This window comes from Phasianus colchicus, chromosome 7 (assembly GCF_987193195.1).
Source record: "Phasianus colchicus chromosome 7, bPhaCol1.hap1.1, whole genome shotgun sequence".
In the NCBI taxonomy this organism is placed as follows: domain Eukaryota; kingdom Metazoa; phylum Chordata; class Aves; order Galliformes; family Phasianidae; genus Phasianus; species Phasianus colchicus.
The window spans coordinates 29,552,664-29,569,111 of NC_143442.1; the positions used below are offsets into that span (position 1 = coordinate 29,552,664).

The following is a 16,448-nucleotide window of genomic DNA, read 5'->3' on the forward strand; positions in this document are numbered from 1 at the left end:
TCCCGAGAGCCGCCGGCGACGGCCGGTCCGCCGCCCCGCCCCGCCTCGCGTGGGCACGGTGTGGCTCCGGGGGTGCGGCCCACGCTGCGAGGCCGGCAGCCGCTCCGCCGCCTGCCTCGGCCGATGTGATGGAGCCGGGCACAGAGCCAGGGGCTGCCGAGGAGGCGAACGGAGGCTTTCCCAGCGAGGAGCGGGGAAGCGTGCTGTAGTTTTTCAGCGCCGTCCCAGACGGGACGCGGCGCTGCTCTCGTACCGCTCTGCAGACCCACCGATGCGCTGCCTGCCCTGCACAGGTGGGAAGGATGGGCTGGACACAGCCGTGGTAACTTTACAGCTACTTCCTTGCTGTACGCTTCGGATTTGAAGTGATTGCGGTGCGAGGCTTTGTAACGTTAAGAAAGCACGCAGATCAGGTGGATCCAGTAATGGGGGCGGCAGAACCTCAGCTCTGGAGACGACCCCTACGGGCTCACTCAAGGCAGGCGTGTTCTGCAGCTCCTGCAGGGCTCCCACAGCCAGGGCTGCCCCAGCTTTCTGCCACACAAGGCTCTCCGTGACGGATCGGATGCTCTGCCACACAACATTTGCAAAACTCAGCGGTATGTGTGGGGGGAAGTAAAGCACGGGGTTGGAGAGGGGGGAAGTGATAGATCTGCTGTCGCCTTTGTGGAGCTGAGAGCAGGGAGCATCTCGGCAGGATGGATCCTTCCTTCTCTGGCTCTGTGTTGTGCTCTCTGATGGCATGAAAAAAGGTGAAAATCACACACGGCAGAGGGACACTTTCATAATATACAGAAGAAGCACGCAGCCGATGGGTTCTCTATTTCCTCTGACTCCCAGATTGAGGAGGAATCTGAGCAAGATACGAGTTCTACAGAATGAAGAAAATCGGCAGCAAGCGATTACATAGAAGGAGACAAGATGGCAAGGCAGATCCAGAGGCAATTACAAGGCTGCCAACACAGCAGCTGGTACAGCTCCCCAAAGAGCTCCACGCAGCACAGTTCCTTGGTTGGTCCCTCCAGCTCCGATTGCCACCATAAGAGCTGCAGAGCACAGCACAGGGCTGGCACTGCCACCACAGCTCATCACAGGCTGTTTCCTTCTAGCAGGTCACAGCTGCAGGCTGGGTCGTAACACACACACAGCATTAGGGAAAGTGCATGTTGAAACACATTTCTCAAGGATGCCATGAATGCCTGGGAGGAAAACCCTCAAATTGTTTACTCTTAACAAAGAAGGCAAAAATGCATTGCATAAGCACTTCTTTTTTGATATATTGTTGGGCAAGGTGTTGTGGCTGGAGCGCAAGGCCAGGCCCAGAGGTGGCTGCACACAGTTCCTGACTCTGCTGTGCCAGCAGGCTGACACCATGTAGGTTGCTTCACCTTCTTCATGTTTCCATTTGGAAATCAGGATTGACTCAACTTCCTCACTGAAGCAGTTCCCGATCTGCTGACGGAGTGCCAGAGGAAAGGCAAGGATCATTCTTAAGCACAATAACTATTCATAGCATCCAGCACAGTGGGCTTGCTGGGCAGGTGACTTGTCACAGACCATGCCCCAGAAGGTCCTTTGTCTCCTATACACTACATATATGAAGTTGTGCAATGCAGCGAAGAACAAGTATAGAGCAGGATGCGTTTCTTTGGCACCACTTTATTGAGTGCACGGTTAGAATAAGAGTTCAGGAAAAGAACCTGCATGCTTGGAGCATGTAAATCAGAGAGTAGCTTCAAAGTAAAAGGAGTTTTAATATATGACAGCTGAGATCATGGGCAGTGGAGGCAGAAGAAAGCTGGGGTGGGAACTAAGAAATGGAAGGGTGTGCGGGCGTCAGCGGGGGCAGGATGGAGCAGAGCAGAACTTGAGGAGTTTTCACCTTGCCAGGAGAGTGTGAACCAGGAAGACAGGGTCAGGGCTGACTGGAGGAGGAAATTACCTCATCAGCATTGCGAGTGATATCTTTCTATTGATTGTCAAATGAACAGATTTTATGGCCTGGAGCAGCTGTATAAAATCATCATACTCTGACCTCCTGTGCCCTGAAGATGAAAGGATTTCGTCTAGTCATTTGAACTAGATGAATCCTATGTAAATAAAATAGCACACCAATTGTAATTTGTTGGAAGGTACAGGTTCATCACAGACCAAGACCTGTGCAAGCATGTGGTGCATAAAGACTTTGCAAACATTTCTCATTGAGTCGTCATCAGAACGGGAACGAATTGACTGCATTGAATTGTGCCCAATGGGGTATTTTAGCCGTGCCTGTTACAGTCAGATGCTTACCGAGAACTGCGCATCCCTTGGGAAGCACAGAGCTTGCTGCTGACCCTCTCTGAGGCACAGGCCCAAGCAGTCAGAGCTCCTGCAGGCAGAGGGCTGGGCAAAGCTGCTGGAGGGGCTGTGAGCACGCAGATGGTGAAGCTCTGTCCCAGCTGGGTGCTGATGTTGATGCACGTGTGAGCTGCCTGCACCGTGCCGAGGGCTCTGGCTGGCAGAAGCAGGAAGGCGGACAGAAGCCATTTCCATTAACTGCACGTAAATTTATGTTCATATAGCCAAGTCCTCGTACATCTTCATACAGTCTGTTTCTCCTTGGGGCAGAAAGGGAAACTATCTGACTCCTTAACATCAGTAGTTGCATTCCTGTTTTATAGGCCAGCATCCAATTTCTTATGAATTCTGGCAGCAGGGTTGTAAAGCTCCACTCACAGCTGCCCCTACCAGGGCATCCCATCAGCTCAGCACGTTTGCCCTGACAAGACCATTGGCAGCAGATGAGAGAAACCAGTCACGCCAGAAGAAATGCTGGTATCTAAGGGCAGGTACAAATCACTCGAACGTGTCCTGATCTGCAGGGTTCCCACTGTCCTCAGCAGGAAAGCCAAGCTAGGAGTAGGCTGTCCCATCATCTCATGTGCAATGAGCACCATTTCTTGCAGGAGTGAGAAGGTCCCGGTGCTCTTTTGTCACCTCCACACAATGGCACAGCCGGGCAGCATAGCTGATAGCTGGGAGACCAGATTAAACATGGAACCCTAAGGGAACTGAACACATTGACAAGTTCAGCCTGTGTCTGAGGAATACCTTCATCTGAAAAGCACAGGGAGGAGGAAGAACTTCTGAGATGTCAAAATATACCATTTCAACATTTTCAAAATAGCAGAGCCAAATCTTTTTTTTTTTTTCTTTGAAACAGCCTGTTTCTGACAAAAAGTACCCCCAAACTCAAGTACAATAACAGAAGGCAAATTGGAGAAAAATGACTTTTAGAGCTCAATACTCCAAGAATTAAATGATATCGATGTTTTGGCTCAGATTAACTGCTACAGTCAAATAAAAACAACCTTGTTTCATTTTGCATCATACCTACCAACACAAGCACAGCACTAATAACTCTTTTGGAGCTCCCAGACCTTAGTTTCACTCTACTTCAGCCATAAAGCCACAATCTGGGTCCAGTTCTAATGAAAGAAAAGAAAGTGAGAAAATCTAAACATGGCAGGAAGGAGTATAAAACTGTGGGCATATTTAATTGTAAGCTTGGTAGAGTAAGCCTTGATTCACACATCTCTGTAGGGGCGAGAAAGCACTGACGACCTTACAAACTTCCCCACTTCATTACCGAAACTCTGACTGCTGCAAATTGCTGTCCCTCCCACACCAGTCCTGAGCCATATCCAAACCCAACCCGGCCGTGATACGGGCAAATGAGGCAAAGCAAAAGGCTGATGGAGGAGTCTTCAAGGTCTAGAAGTACAGGAGTGCAACGATGGAGTAGAAGGCTACGCCTGGGAGCCCCGCAATGACAACCAGGAGTTGCTGTAGGCCCTCCCTCGTGGCCAAACCAGACGATTACTTAATTTTTCAGCCTGCAAAAATAGCAAAGCCAGTGGCAGGAAGGGATGGCAGGAGAAAGCGAGTGCGGAGTGAGTGACAGCGAGCGTGGCGCAGCACCTCCGGAGTGGGAGTTTGGCTTCACAGGCAGTCACTCAGATCTCAGCGGTAGCCTGGGGCGGTTTTCAGCTTGTAACTTTAATCTTTTAATCTTTCCCTCTCCCCATGTGCGTGGGTGAGCAGCACACGTTGGTGGGTTGATTCTGCAACACCTCTCCCTCACTCCCTGCTCTCCATCTGTACATTCAGTGGACCCACATTTAAGACGCTTTGGGTTAAAAGGGAAGAAATACCCCAGAAGCAAGACCATGAGACAGCAGGGGGCTGAATGGTCACCCCAACAAATTGGTTGAGGAGACTCAACACCTCAAGTTTCCTGCAGACACTCTCTGCAGCTTTGGACAGGTCTCTCACCACAAACATGTAAAGCCAGAAGGCAAAAATCTTGACCTCACAGAGATCAAGGGCTCATTCACCACTTGAAGGGGATGACATTTCGCTGTGGTTGAGCAAATACCTGAATCTTTGCTGTAGTCCTGGCTCTCAAATGCCTCCTGCATGTGTGCCTCCTGAGCTCCTGGTGCCTTTATGAGGATTTGAGTGCCCAAGCGTTAGATGCTTAAGTACTCATTGCCTTGGTTTATCCATCTGTCAAACTTAGCTGAGGGTTTTCCATGTCACAGCATTTTGGGAAGCCAAGAGCCCGCAAAGTACCCTGAAACCTATAGGTGAAAAAAAAAACACAGAAAAGGGGAATTCTGACTACACTTAAGGCCCTCTTTCCAAGTAAGGAGAAGGCTTCTATGCTTCCCAGCTCCTCTCTTGGCAGTGATTTATGTGTAGGCAGTGGTCATAATCAGGAAGTGCCTCCTCCATTTTACAGCTGGTGATACCACCTGTGCCTCTCTAATTCCAGCCAAAACAACCACCTCCTCAAGCCCACGTGTAAGGAAGGGCAGAGGATCCAGCAATGATAACGCCAAGGGAATAGCAAGACTCTGGTTGAAGTGCTGACATTATCCCCAGACGCATGCTGCTGTTTATAAGTGTATTTTCTTGCTTCCTGTAAATACAGTTGCCCTAGCTACGGAGAGGAGTAGACCTGGCTAAAGAGTGCACTAACCACAACAACAGTAGGTGACGGGACAGGCACAGGATACAAGAAAAGGTTAAAATGTTCAAATTTGCAGGGCCAGGGACTCATGTATGTGCCTGTGTCGCAGCTGGAATGGAAGAAAGCAGAGTCATTACTCATCGCTTAAATTCTGTCAAGGACTTTTTCTTTCTGGAAAGAAAACAGCGAGTTAGTAATCGATGGTGAGGAAGAGAACTCTACAACTGAGATACAAGCGTGTGTAGGGGTGTGTGTATATACACAGATTTGTTAGTATTATTCTTTTGCCCCCTGAGTCCATCTTCTAAGAATCTCTTTCATCCAAGTAGCATACCCAGGGTGTTTGGTTGGCTTTTTTTGGCGATGTCTAGCATTATTTCACATTGCAAATGGTTCTCTGCACACACACAAAAAAAGGAGGGTGAAGTAATGGTGACAAGTGCCACAGCCCTTATGATCTACTTTCAACCAGCATGAAAACTTGAAGAGGACCCTGGGAAACAGGCTGGCTTTTAGCATATGGCTTTCAGTCCCTCTCCCAACAATCTTAGTTATGTTTTTGCTTCCAGATGAGTTGGAATCGGGTAGATTTTGTGTAGATTACAGCATACCGCAGACTGTGGCTGTTATGGTCTTCATTACCAGTTACCACGCAGGCTTCCCAAGGATTAAGTTTTGATGCCTTAGACATTACCAACTGAGATGGCCTTACATCCCCAAGAGCAAGAACCAGTGTGTTTTCTGATTGCTGGTAGGCTTCACTCAGCATCACCACGTGGCTGCGGCAGTTCTCCCATAGTGGCTGAAGCCACCTCCCTGTTTGTGGTGGATCCCAGTTCTTGTTCAGTGTTTTCTGCTTCAGTCTACTTCAAACCTTGATCAGAACTTCTAAGAGCTGGCATTCACTACAGACAGACAGCTGAGCTCTTCCACATGCACGTCCTTTGTGGGGCACACTCTGTGGTCTTGTTCTGGTCCTACTGACAAAACTTCTGTTGGCTTCCCTGGAGCAATGAGGGCCGAGAGGCACTGATTTTCTGATTTATTAATTGCCTGTGTTTCCAGTTAGTCCAGAGCTGTGGGTGCCAAAACCTCAAGGGAGTCACTTACCCTCGTTGCAAGTATCATTTCAGCCTTTCTGATGCCAGTGGAAAATTAATATCCTTTGGAGACAACTTAAGGGCGCTCTGTGAGCTATATAAAGAAGAAAACAACAGGATCAGAATGAAAACTAACAGTTTGTGATATCAGATGAAACACTCCCTTTCCTCGGCTGTTTTTTTTCAGAAGCTGTTTGTTACTTCATTTCACCCACTTCCCATAGCCTCCATAAGTTATTTTTGAATGACCTGCTTGCCACAGATTCCCTGAAGAGGCCCAACTATTTACTCATCTTTCAGAAAGTCCCTTGCTAGTACAGGTACCTATAATTTTTCATATATGAGCCTAAAGCAGGCAGCTTCTCATCTTCCATTTAGATTTTTTTAATGGGCGACAAAGAAGGGAACAGTTCAGCCGTACAGCTTGGCGAAGCTTTTGCTCTGCAGCTCTCTGAGCCCAGCACCATGGCGACAGGTCTCTCTTTCTGTAGTAAAGTGGGATTTCATTTATTTGATCTCTGCATGTCCATCAGAAAGCACCTGGTGGCTGGGACAAACAGATGAGACACGGGGCTCTGTGACAGGCCTGTGGCTTGCTCTCCTCTGCACAAGCCTGACATCAGTGGGAAAGGTCACATACAAGTGTTGAAGTAAGATGTACGCACAACCTTTCTGCTTAGAAACAAAAGCAGAATGCATGTGGTCATGTTTGAGTAATACACGGATAGCTGCTAGGTTCACTTCCTCTACATGCTTTTCTGTTTTCAGAATATTTAGCTGAATATGAGCAATTTTTGCTCACTCCAGAAGCCTTTCCTACAGCCAGACCTACTTACAGCACTGGCAAGAACTAGTTCATCAGGTTAAAACATGTGAAATTTATCTCAGGTTAAACAAAGCAAGGTCTGGGAAGTCTGACTGCCGCGATTCAGGGAAAAGAAACTAAAAAGAGAGGGATCCCAATGATCCAATGATTAACACTGTAATAAGAAGTAAATTTGAAAAAATAGAATGGAAGGGCAGTGCAGCACTTACCTCCTGAACCAAGCAACAGTTCCAGGTAGCTTTATTCTAGAAACAAAAATAGCCAGAGGGATGTAGGTATCCTCATGGTACTGGGTCAGCAGCTGGCGGAGCAGCACTGGTAGATGCAAGCATACAGAGGACACCACATTGCCCCCAACTCTGCCTACCTGGCTGGGCAGCTGGGCCAAAAGCCAGTTGAGTGGAATCACAGAGGTGCAGTTTTGTCAGCAGGAGGCTTGGGAGCAGATGAAAGCACAGGTCTGCCATCCCCAACATTCCTGCCAGAGAAGTTGAGCTGGTATAGGGTGGGGAAATTAGCTGTGCTAGATAAAGGAGAAGTATTAAAATTGTAATTTGCCTGGAGCAGTAAGGAAACCAAGAAAAGGAATAGCGACTCTCCAAGGGATCCAGCTGCACGCTGCTCCTTTTCAGGGTAAGCTGTGATATTTCAGTCTTACCTGTTGAATTCACACCCAGGGAAATAAGATCTAGATGAAAACAAGGAGTTTTTAAAATTATTTTTACTAACCCATCACTCAGTATTCTTTATCTATGATTTAATAGCATTTTACCATTCATAACTTTTCAACCGGAGGGAGAAATATGATAGGATTTTGCATGACTCAAGGGTCTTATGGGATGCTTTAAAACGGCTCAGCTTTCAGGCTTTTAACTGTGTTGAAGCACAGCAAAAACTGGAGTTCTGTAAAATGGCCTGGGCTCTGGGCTTCCATAGAGCACACAAAGATGTGCTTGTTAAAGGTGATTTTGTACTGAAAAGTACTTCAGAAAACCTGGCAGACATCACCTGGTTAAGCATGAGCACAAAGGTTCCCACTGTCTTGGGGATATTCTCATATATTTATACAAAGCTTCAAACTTTTTTGACTAACCAATTATAAAGATTACCTGAAGCTTGCATACATGGCCACAGTCATACTGCTCCTCACAGCTTCCAGGGACAGATTCTCAGCTGCTGTGTATATCTGCATGGAGCCACAAAAAACTCAACTGCCAGAGCTCTCTTGCATTTATTTCTAGCAAGCAATCACCATATAGGATTTCTTTCCTACTTAACCTCAATCTGTGTGTGTCCTTTCTCCTGCTCCCTTATCTCTCGAGCACCACCCTCTCGAGCTCCCTTATCTCTCGTGCTCCCTGGAACAGCAGCATACAGCTTTCTAGTTTGCAAACACCTGCACAGTTAACTGCATTGCCAGCTTCAGCCGAGGACTGCAGCATCCTCATGGGCAGCGAGACATCGTAAGGACAGACAGCAGGACAGAGGAAAGAGCTGTCCCTGGAAATTGTTCTTTGGTGCAACTTGGAACAAGAAAAATCTGCTTCTGAGATGCAGAATAGTAGGCTGCAGGCTTGCGGTGCTGGCACCTAAAGATCCTGACCTGTCTTTCCTTGGGCAGAATTGTTGTGCTGCTGTTCTGAGTAACCCCGGTACAAGACTTACAAGTAGTAGCAACAATAATAATAAAGAGTTACAGAACAAACTCTGCTTTCTGAATATTGTTCAGAGGGGAAACATACCACAACCATCTGCTTTAGAAGCGCTGGGAAAGCTTGTCATAGCTAAGACTGAAAGTATTAGGCAGATGTGACCTTTAATATCTGAACTGTCATGAGACAGGAAATTGCGTTGTTACCTAAGTGAAAAAACAGCCCACAGCAGTTCAACAGTGAGCATTAGAGGCCACTTCATCCCTGGGGTGATGCTGTGCGACAGACCCCTGATGTCTAATTGGGGCTCCAGTACCAAAAAGTCCCCTTCACTGATAGGCACAGTACAGTTCTTTGTCCCAGGAAGAGCACAGGCAGTTGATGCAGATGCTCAGACGTCCACAGGAGCCCTGTCCCAGCCACCTGCTGTACCTGCTCCCCATCACGTTATTAAGAAATCACGCTCTTTGGCTTTTGAAGATTCCTTGCTGAGCAAAACTGCATCAAACACATGGGAAGCCTGTAGGCCGAGCTGTGCCGAATGACAAACTGAACTAAAACTAAGAAACTTTGCAAACGGAATGCAAGTCATCTTTTTTTCCTCCCTAGGCTCTCCCCTCTGAAACGCCTCGCTGTTTGTGGCCAACTTCCAGCGCTAAAAGGTAGCAGCAGGCTGCACAACAAGCAGGGAAACCTGCGGATGGATGGACTTTGTGCTGGCAGGGTTAGAGGGAGCGGGAGGGAAGCTAATGGGGAACAAGCTTCACATTTCAGCAGACAGAGACAAGCATTGCTTTGTGACAAGACAAGATTCAACAGAGTTTCTTGTTTTGAGCGTAGCATGCCCAAGATCCCCTTCTTCCGACACGGTGTATTGTGCCTCAGCTGAAATCCTTTTGAAGAACAAAATGCACACACAATGTAATCTGACATTATTCCAGTGCTACAGGGAACATCTTGAACATAATTGCACCGCATGGAAGTTGACTTGCTATGTGAAAAACAGACCAAAATGCTTTCACAACAAATCTGTAAACACATTTACGCTCCCAATAGCCATGATAAACCCAATGAAACAGCCAGGATTAGTGCGAACAACTCTCACTAAAGGAGTTAATGGAGTTTCTGTTGCATGAAATATACTAGCTTTAAGGAAGAACTCACAGCTCCTGGCCACCAAATTTGTAGGCAAGCCTCACTTGGGAGGACTGGCAGCCAAACCAAGACTCCTCGAGTCCTGCTTGCTTACATCTTGTCCTCACTGGCACTGCACTGCCTCACCTCCCTCTCCCTATCCTGGCATTACAACCATGCCCATTCTGCCTTTCCTCAGCACCAGGCAGCAAGCCTAACAAGCTCTCATACCTCTTTCAGAGTGCTCCGGTCATCTTCAACCCTTTGTGTCAATGTGACAGGCTCAAGAGAACGGAGCCCGTGTCAATTTTGCAGCTTATTTTCTCCAGATCCCAGCTGCAGTATGCACAGCTCACACCTCACCCATCAGGAATCACTGCTTTGGGAAACTGTTGTGCAGCACAGCATGGCGGAAAATCAAACTGAAAGTCATCCTTACTTGAGATGAGAAGAAAAATCTAAGCCTGTCAAGATCAGAACGTGTCCTAGCACAACTGCTGGTCCTTGCCTTCTACTGAAGGCTGTCAGAATGAGGGTCGCTTGGTGTTTACCACCACCATCTCCTTTCAGATGCAGAGCTCACACTTGGAATAACTACATGCAGTACCAGCAGCCAAGGAGGTTCTTGCACATGGGCACACCAGCCCCATACCATGCTGGGAAGTCCTATTTCAGGATGTGACACTACAAGGGACCAGTTGTAAAAGCCTTAGTCTTAAATGTGGAATAATTTCTTTGCTCAAGTATTATTCAACTTCCCTGCAGTTCACAAGCTGTTCAAAAAACGTAGTTAGTGATAATAACCACACTTCTGAAGCCAATTAATTAGAAGACCTGGTTCTAGTCTGATGTTCTGCTACTAATTCACTCAAAGCACACATCTCCCATGGAAGATGAATTGTTTAAGCCAAGAACAAAAGATGTTCTTTCCTAAAAATTCCAGTGCAGAGCAAGTACAGAATGCTGCCTTTGCAGTGGAAAGCACGGTGTATTGCAGCGCTGCCGGAGCAAGGATCTCTGTCCAGGGGCATCACTTCAGCAGAGCATCATGCAAGGTTTGCACGGGCTGTTAGTAATACAGAAAACATGCTACTAACAGTAATAACAGCACGGTATTTACAACACCACTGCTCTTCATCTGCATTTTCAGAAGGCTCTGCATCAAAACCACCAAAACAATTAGAATCTCACCTGTATTTCCCACGAGGGAGGAACTCCTTTTCACAAGCAGGCCCACAGAAGCAGAGCTGCTGGCTCACATGCCCACTGAAAACATGTTCCCTGGATCAACCAGCCACAGCCTGAGTGGTGGAGCTGGCTTGGTGCTCACCTCTGTTCCTCAGCACCCTTTACTGCGCCTTAGCCACATAAGTAAGAGTTCAAAGCTTAATGGTTAATTATTCTTTGAATAAATGGAGTGTGGTAACCCCCCACGTCCCACCCCTCTGCTGCATCAGGATGCCATTGTGTTCAGCCCGTGTTTTGCTATTTTTCCTCCACCTGCTGAAACTCTGGAGCATTGTCTCAAGCCAATGTAATTGCTATTATCTTTGCCCACAGGATAGCAGGTACCAAAAAATAGCTATAGAAAATACCTCAGAATTAAGAGTATGCTAGTGTCAGCATCTCTAAACCTTGCTTTCCCATAGCAAAAGAGAGCCAGCTAGAACATACCGTGATGGATTCTAGCATTATTGCTTTTGATTCAGCTTGCTTCCTGCTTTTCCCCCTAAATGATGCACCTGGATCCTGCTGATTCCCAGAGACAGATCCCGAAGGAGCCCTGGGCTATGTTATCTCTGCAGCTAAGAAACTCCGCCTCTGTGCTTTTGCTGTCTGTGTATGTGATCGCTAGCCCCTTCACAATATTTTGGTTTCCTCTATTCTCCTGCAAATGTTTCAGGCTTCCATTTTCAGTAGATGCAGCCATGGCCTCTCAAAGCTATGACTCATAGCATAAGAAAGTGATGTAACACTCAGCTTGAATGCCCAGCTGGGAAGTCAAACCAACCGAGGAGAAATTTGTGCCTACACAACAATGGCCAATGATTCTGAGCACCACAAGTTTCAGTCTCTTAACGGCACTTAAAAAAGCATCCAGTTTTCAAGAACAGCTATACCCTGCCTTCCTATGAAACAAACATTCTACAAGCATCCCGTGCCTGTCCATGATCATGTTAGAAACAGGCTGGAAGATGCTGTTCCCAGGGTGCTTGGGGCAGGGAGCAGTAGAGCTGTGGCACTCGCAGTGGTCTCCTTCCTGCACAGGACCATCTCTGAGGTGATCCTGGCCCAAGCACACGAAGAAGGAGGTAAGGTATTCTGGCCTACTGGGTTTCTTTTGGCATCTAAGCTGCTGAAGCCACACCTGTCTGGCTCACACACATTGTTCAAATGTTTGCAGACCTTTGGACACCTTAAGCAACAGAGATTAGGCTCAAGTACTCCGTGAGTATTCCCAGGTGTGTCTGAGTTGTTTCTGACCTCCTTATGCTGCAGCTGATTCGGCTTATGGAACCGGCAAGGTCCTCTGGTGTGTTTGGTACTTCTTTGAAGCAGAAAGTGGTACTTGCAAGCTTAGTAACGCTGTGGCATGTCTGTACCAAGGAAGCTTGCTCACAGCTAAGAACTGCCAAAGGTCCAGACCACCTGGCAAGAAACACCTGTCTGTGGACACCTTCCTTTGAAGGACCGGTCCTGGGAACTCTTGAGGTTTGGCAAGATGCAACAAATGCTGTTGCTTCCAGATTGTGTTGCTTTTAAAATTAAAAGCTCAGAAAAGCTATCCCCTCTCCCCCCCCAGGAGTTACTCCTTTGCTTCCATCATTTTACATAGACCTAACCTGACCTGGCATTGTCCAGAGTCCATGCCTTAGAGGAGCTTTGAAGGGAGCACCTCCCTCCTTTCCTTGCCACTGGATTAAGTTATTCTTCTTTATCTCATCAGGACACTGCCAGAACTGAAAAGACTCGCTTTGTAAGGAGGATGGAGTGGGGAAAGTATTACTTTATGCTTGTTCTGTTGTTCTGTGCTTTCCTGAAGCTTTTCTGGCTGCTGTCAGAAACAGGAGCCCGGGCTTGTTCAGCCTTTCACCTGAGCTGGCACAGCAAGCCCATTCTGTGATTCTGTGATTGCCTTTTCTGCTGGCATGAAAGAAAAAAAAAAAACACAATTTGTACTCTTCTCAGTCACAGGCACTAAAATCCCCAGTTGTCAGTGAGAGCTGATATCAATACCAGGAAAGGCTGAAATGACTGCAGCAAAGAATATTCGTAAAGGTCTATTTGAGGCACATCCTGCATTCCTCAAGTGTCGGCGAAGCGGCAGTGACTAGCAGGGGCAGGATGACTGTGCATCCTGGCTCTCCCCACCGAGACGCTGATGCACGCAGTGCTGTGTCTCACATGGGAGAGCCCTGTCAGACATCACCTTGTTTTAGGGACAAGTACTCAAGGCCCCTGTGTGTAACATACAACACAAAGCCATTTATCGCACGAAGCCACTCATGTATCTTTACCCAATCCCCCAATTTCCTAGTCCTCCCATGTTTATATTTACGAAGGAAAAAGCCCAGCAGTCAAAAACTGAAAAAAGAGCAGAGATTTAATAGCTTGTATGGAGATGCATGCATATGAAGATGCATGTTTGCTGTCATAAAACATGTCAGGTATTTTATTTTGAACATAAAAGAGAAACTCTTCCTCCCTCAGATCCACCAGCCATTAAAGCACCCTGAGCAAATGGAGGAGCAAAGAGAAATTGTAAGGAGCCAGCAGTGCTGGGTGTGGAGGGAAGGAATGCCAAAGCGGCACATTTTGCTGTAACAGGAATTCCAAACTTGGGTATTTCTTGCAGGGCTGAAGAAGGACAGACGGTATGCAAAGCCAGGTTGTGTAAAGAACTGCTGAACAACCCAAACCGGACAGGCTCTGAGAGAGCAAGATGCATTACATAGCTTGAAAATGCTCCATCATGGGTGTGTTAAGAACAGGCAGCCTGAGCTGGACCAGTCTGAGCACGCACAGAAAAGAGGAAGCAGCAAGATAGTAAAAAACTGATGGGGTCAAATGGTAAAGGATGCTCACACACTGCCTTTTATGTTGTCCCCAGAAGTATTAGGAAAAGTTTTCCTTACTGGGCCTTCTAGACATTGGGGTAGCTTACATTTCCCTGTCTTAGACATCATCCTCTTGGTTAAAACAATTGTTTCAAACACAACAGCTACAGAAGTCATTCTCTTGACTCCTGCCCGTAAGACTTTGGCTGAGATAGACTACCAACCTCCCAGGCAGGTCTCCACAGAAGAACAGGCCATTGACAGATGGCTCTACTCGTGCTCAGGGCATTAACATGAAGGACTGGGTTACAGGCAGGCTCTGTGAAGGGGAGTTACCCCCAAACTTCCACCTGCCTTGTCACAAGTCCTTGGCTTGGGCAATGGGTACACCAACAACTGCTAAAGTGACAGGAAAACATTATCAGAAACTTAACAACTTCCCTTAATCTAGAAGAGCTTGACAATCTCCTCTGACAACACAAGCATTAATCATGAAGGTAGTTGAGCGCATCAGGGATAAAATTTAATTTCAGGAAATAAAGAACTGCTGGGAAGAGAGTAATTCTTTTCACATTTATTTAATAGTGCTAGCAATTCATTTCTCCAAGAGAGCTTTGTCAAATCCCAGAACAATTACAACAGGCTACTATATAAACGTAGTAACAAGCAACAGTGCTTAATACGAATATAAATCTGAAAGGATGAGACAGAGACACTCATGTACTTATCCATAAACAACACATTGTTCCCGTGGCCTCCTTACAAAACCATACCACGTCCTGTGAATTTCAATAGCAGACCCAGGAGACTGACTTTATCTGTCAGTTCTTCTTTACTTCCAGGCTTTCAAGATCTGTTTTTAAATCAATCACAGTGATTTGGAAGGATGTTTTAAAGCTCATGATAAAGGGTGAGACCTACTTCCCTGCAGGACAGATGCAACAAGAAAACTGGTCCTGTGAGGCCGTGCTTGCCTTTCTAAGCAGTGAGGGCTCTTCACCACCAGTGAAGCCTTAGATACAGTTCAGGCTTGCCAGCTGGGATGCCAATAGCAGTGCTCGGTTCTGTGATGTGGTTATTCAGCAACTGAAGTCTGAGCAAGGATCACCTACCTATTTACTGCAGAACACTTGTTATCAAAAGAAAGCAATTGATTTTGGTAACTACTAAGCTAAGCTGCACACAAGCTAGTGGCCCAGGAGCCCAAAGCGCTCACTTTGGAGCCACCTCCTGCAACTGCACGCTACTTTCTAGCATTTCCAGCCACCAGCCTCGTTTATTTTTCACACGTCTTTTCAGAGAAAACATCTTTTCCCCACCATACAGCATAAATGTGCACTTGCTCACATCGGTGCTACCATCTGCTTGTCCTACATTGAGCTAGAGTCCCTCGGAAGAGAATACATTTTATTGTAAGCAAAGAGCCAGCTGTAAACGTGCTTTTTGTGTTCTTTGTGCTAGACTTCATTAAAAAAAAAACATACTTCTTAAGTGTTTGTTGTAACAATTTCTGCCCTGGAATCTTCCTGTGCCTTTGGGACCTTTCTCTATGGAAGAAATTAATGCCTACACAGCGCTGCAGGGCAAGTGCACAGCTGTCCTAGGACCAACCAATTGCTATGTGTGACCACGGTCCCCTTCTAGCACTACAGAAAGCGTCAGGAGTGAGAGAAGAGAAATCTGATCAGTGGTTTGTTATCTCCCAGCAGGATCACAGCCTTCAATCAGTACAGGTGCAGCATATACATGCTTGTTTGGATTTACATATGAAGCTGTATTCTACAATGAAAAAAACAATATTTGGGAAACAGATGCGTTTAGAAGGTTTTCACTTTCCTAGTGTAACACTACAATGGGATGAGAAGTACTGTGATAATAGCAGGAATGCAAAGACTTTGGCTGCAGCAGATGAGAACGAGCCCAAATGTAACAGCCACAGATACAGAAATGAAAGAAAAGAGCTGCTTACCTTCAAAAGACCTCAGGTAGGCAAAGACTTCCAACAAGAGAGATCCTCACCTCCACTGCCAACCCTTAAATGAGGTTTGGGAAGTCACTCGGCTGCATTGCATGCAGCTGAACTCCTTGAGTTGGCCCTGCCTTCCCACCAGGTGCTCTATCACTGCTTCAGGCCATGACTGAGCATTTCCATATGCCTGGTTTGCTGTGATGGCTTCTGAGCCCAAGCACAGTCTGACTGTCCCCCCTCCATCACCAGGTGCCCTGGCTGTCCCTGCCCTGCACCACGGTGTCACAGCAGATTTTAAAAAATGCTGGTTTAAATTTTTTTTTTTTACAGAGACTCAGATTATACTCTCAGAAGCTTCAGTTCAAAGGGCTTTGTTTTTCTACAGCCAAGTCATGAATGCAGTCCTTAATTTTCTCTCCTCTGAGAGGAGGCTGTGCTTGCAGCAGAGACGGGCAGGACAGCCCTTCCTGCAGAGTGAAGAGCCATGGTCTGAGCATAGCACGGGCTGGAGATGGAGGCATCTGTAGGGCTTTATGGGGAATGGCTGGGCCTTGTTTCCTTAGGCCGTACTGTGTTCCTTTCCATAAGCAGATCCGCCCTATTTAAATGCAGGACCTTGAAAAACAAAGTCTATAGCTTATTAATCACAGCAAATTTAACATAATAAATAAGAGCCCCTGGTCAGATGTAAA

The 16,448-nt window shown here is 46.8% G+C and overlaps 1 long non-coding RNA gene across 5 annotated transcripts; it reads right to left on the bottom strand.

The window, feature by feature from the left end:
* Nucleotides 1–1,409: 1,409 nt before the first annotated feature.
* Nucleotides 1,410–10,573, bottom strand: LOC149917294 (uncharacterized). 5 transcript variants are annotated; one of them, XR_016468387.1, is made up of 5 exons: nt 7,311–10,573; nt 7,153–7,188; nt 4,421–6,211; nt 3,380–3,470; nt 1,410–3,053 (listed from the first exon to the last, which is right to left on the bottom strand). It is a non-coding gene; the product is annotated as an uncharacterized LOC149917294 (long non-coding RNA). The 5 variants fall into 5 exon arrangements; XR_016468386.1 differs by having other exon boundaries at nt 4,421–7,188; XR_016468385.1 differs by having other exon boundaries at nt 7,153–10,573.
* Nucleotides 10,574–16,448: the final 5,875 nt, after the last annotated feature.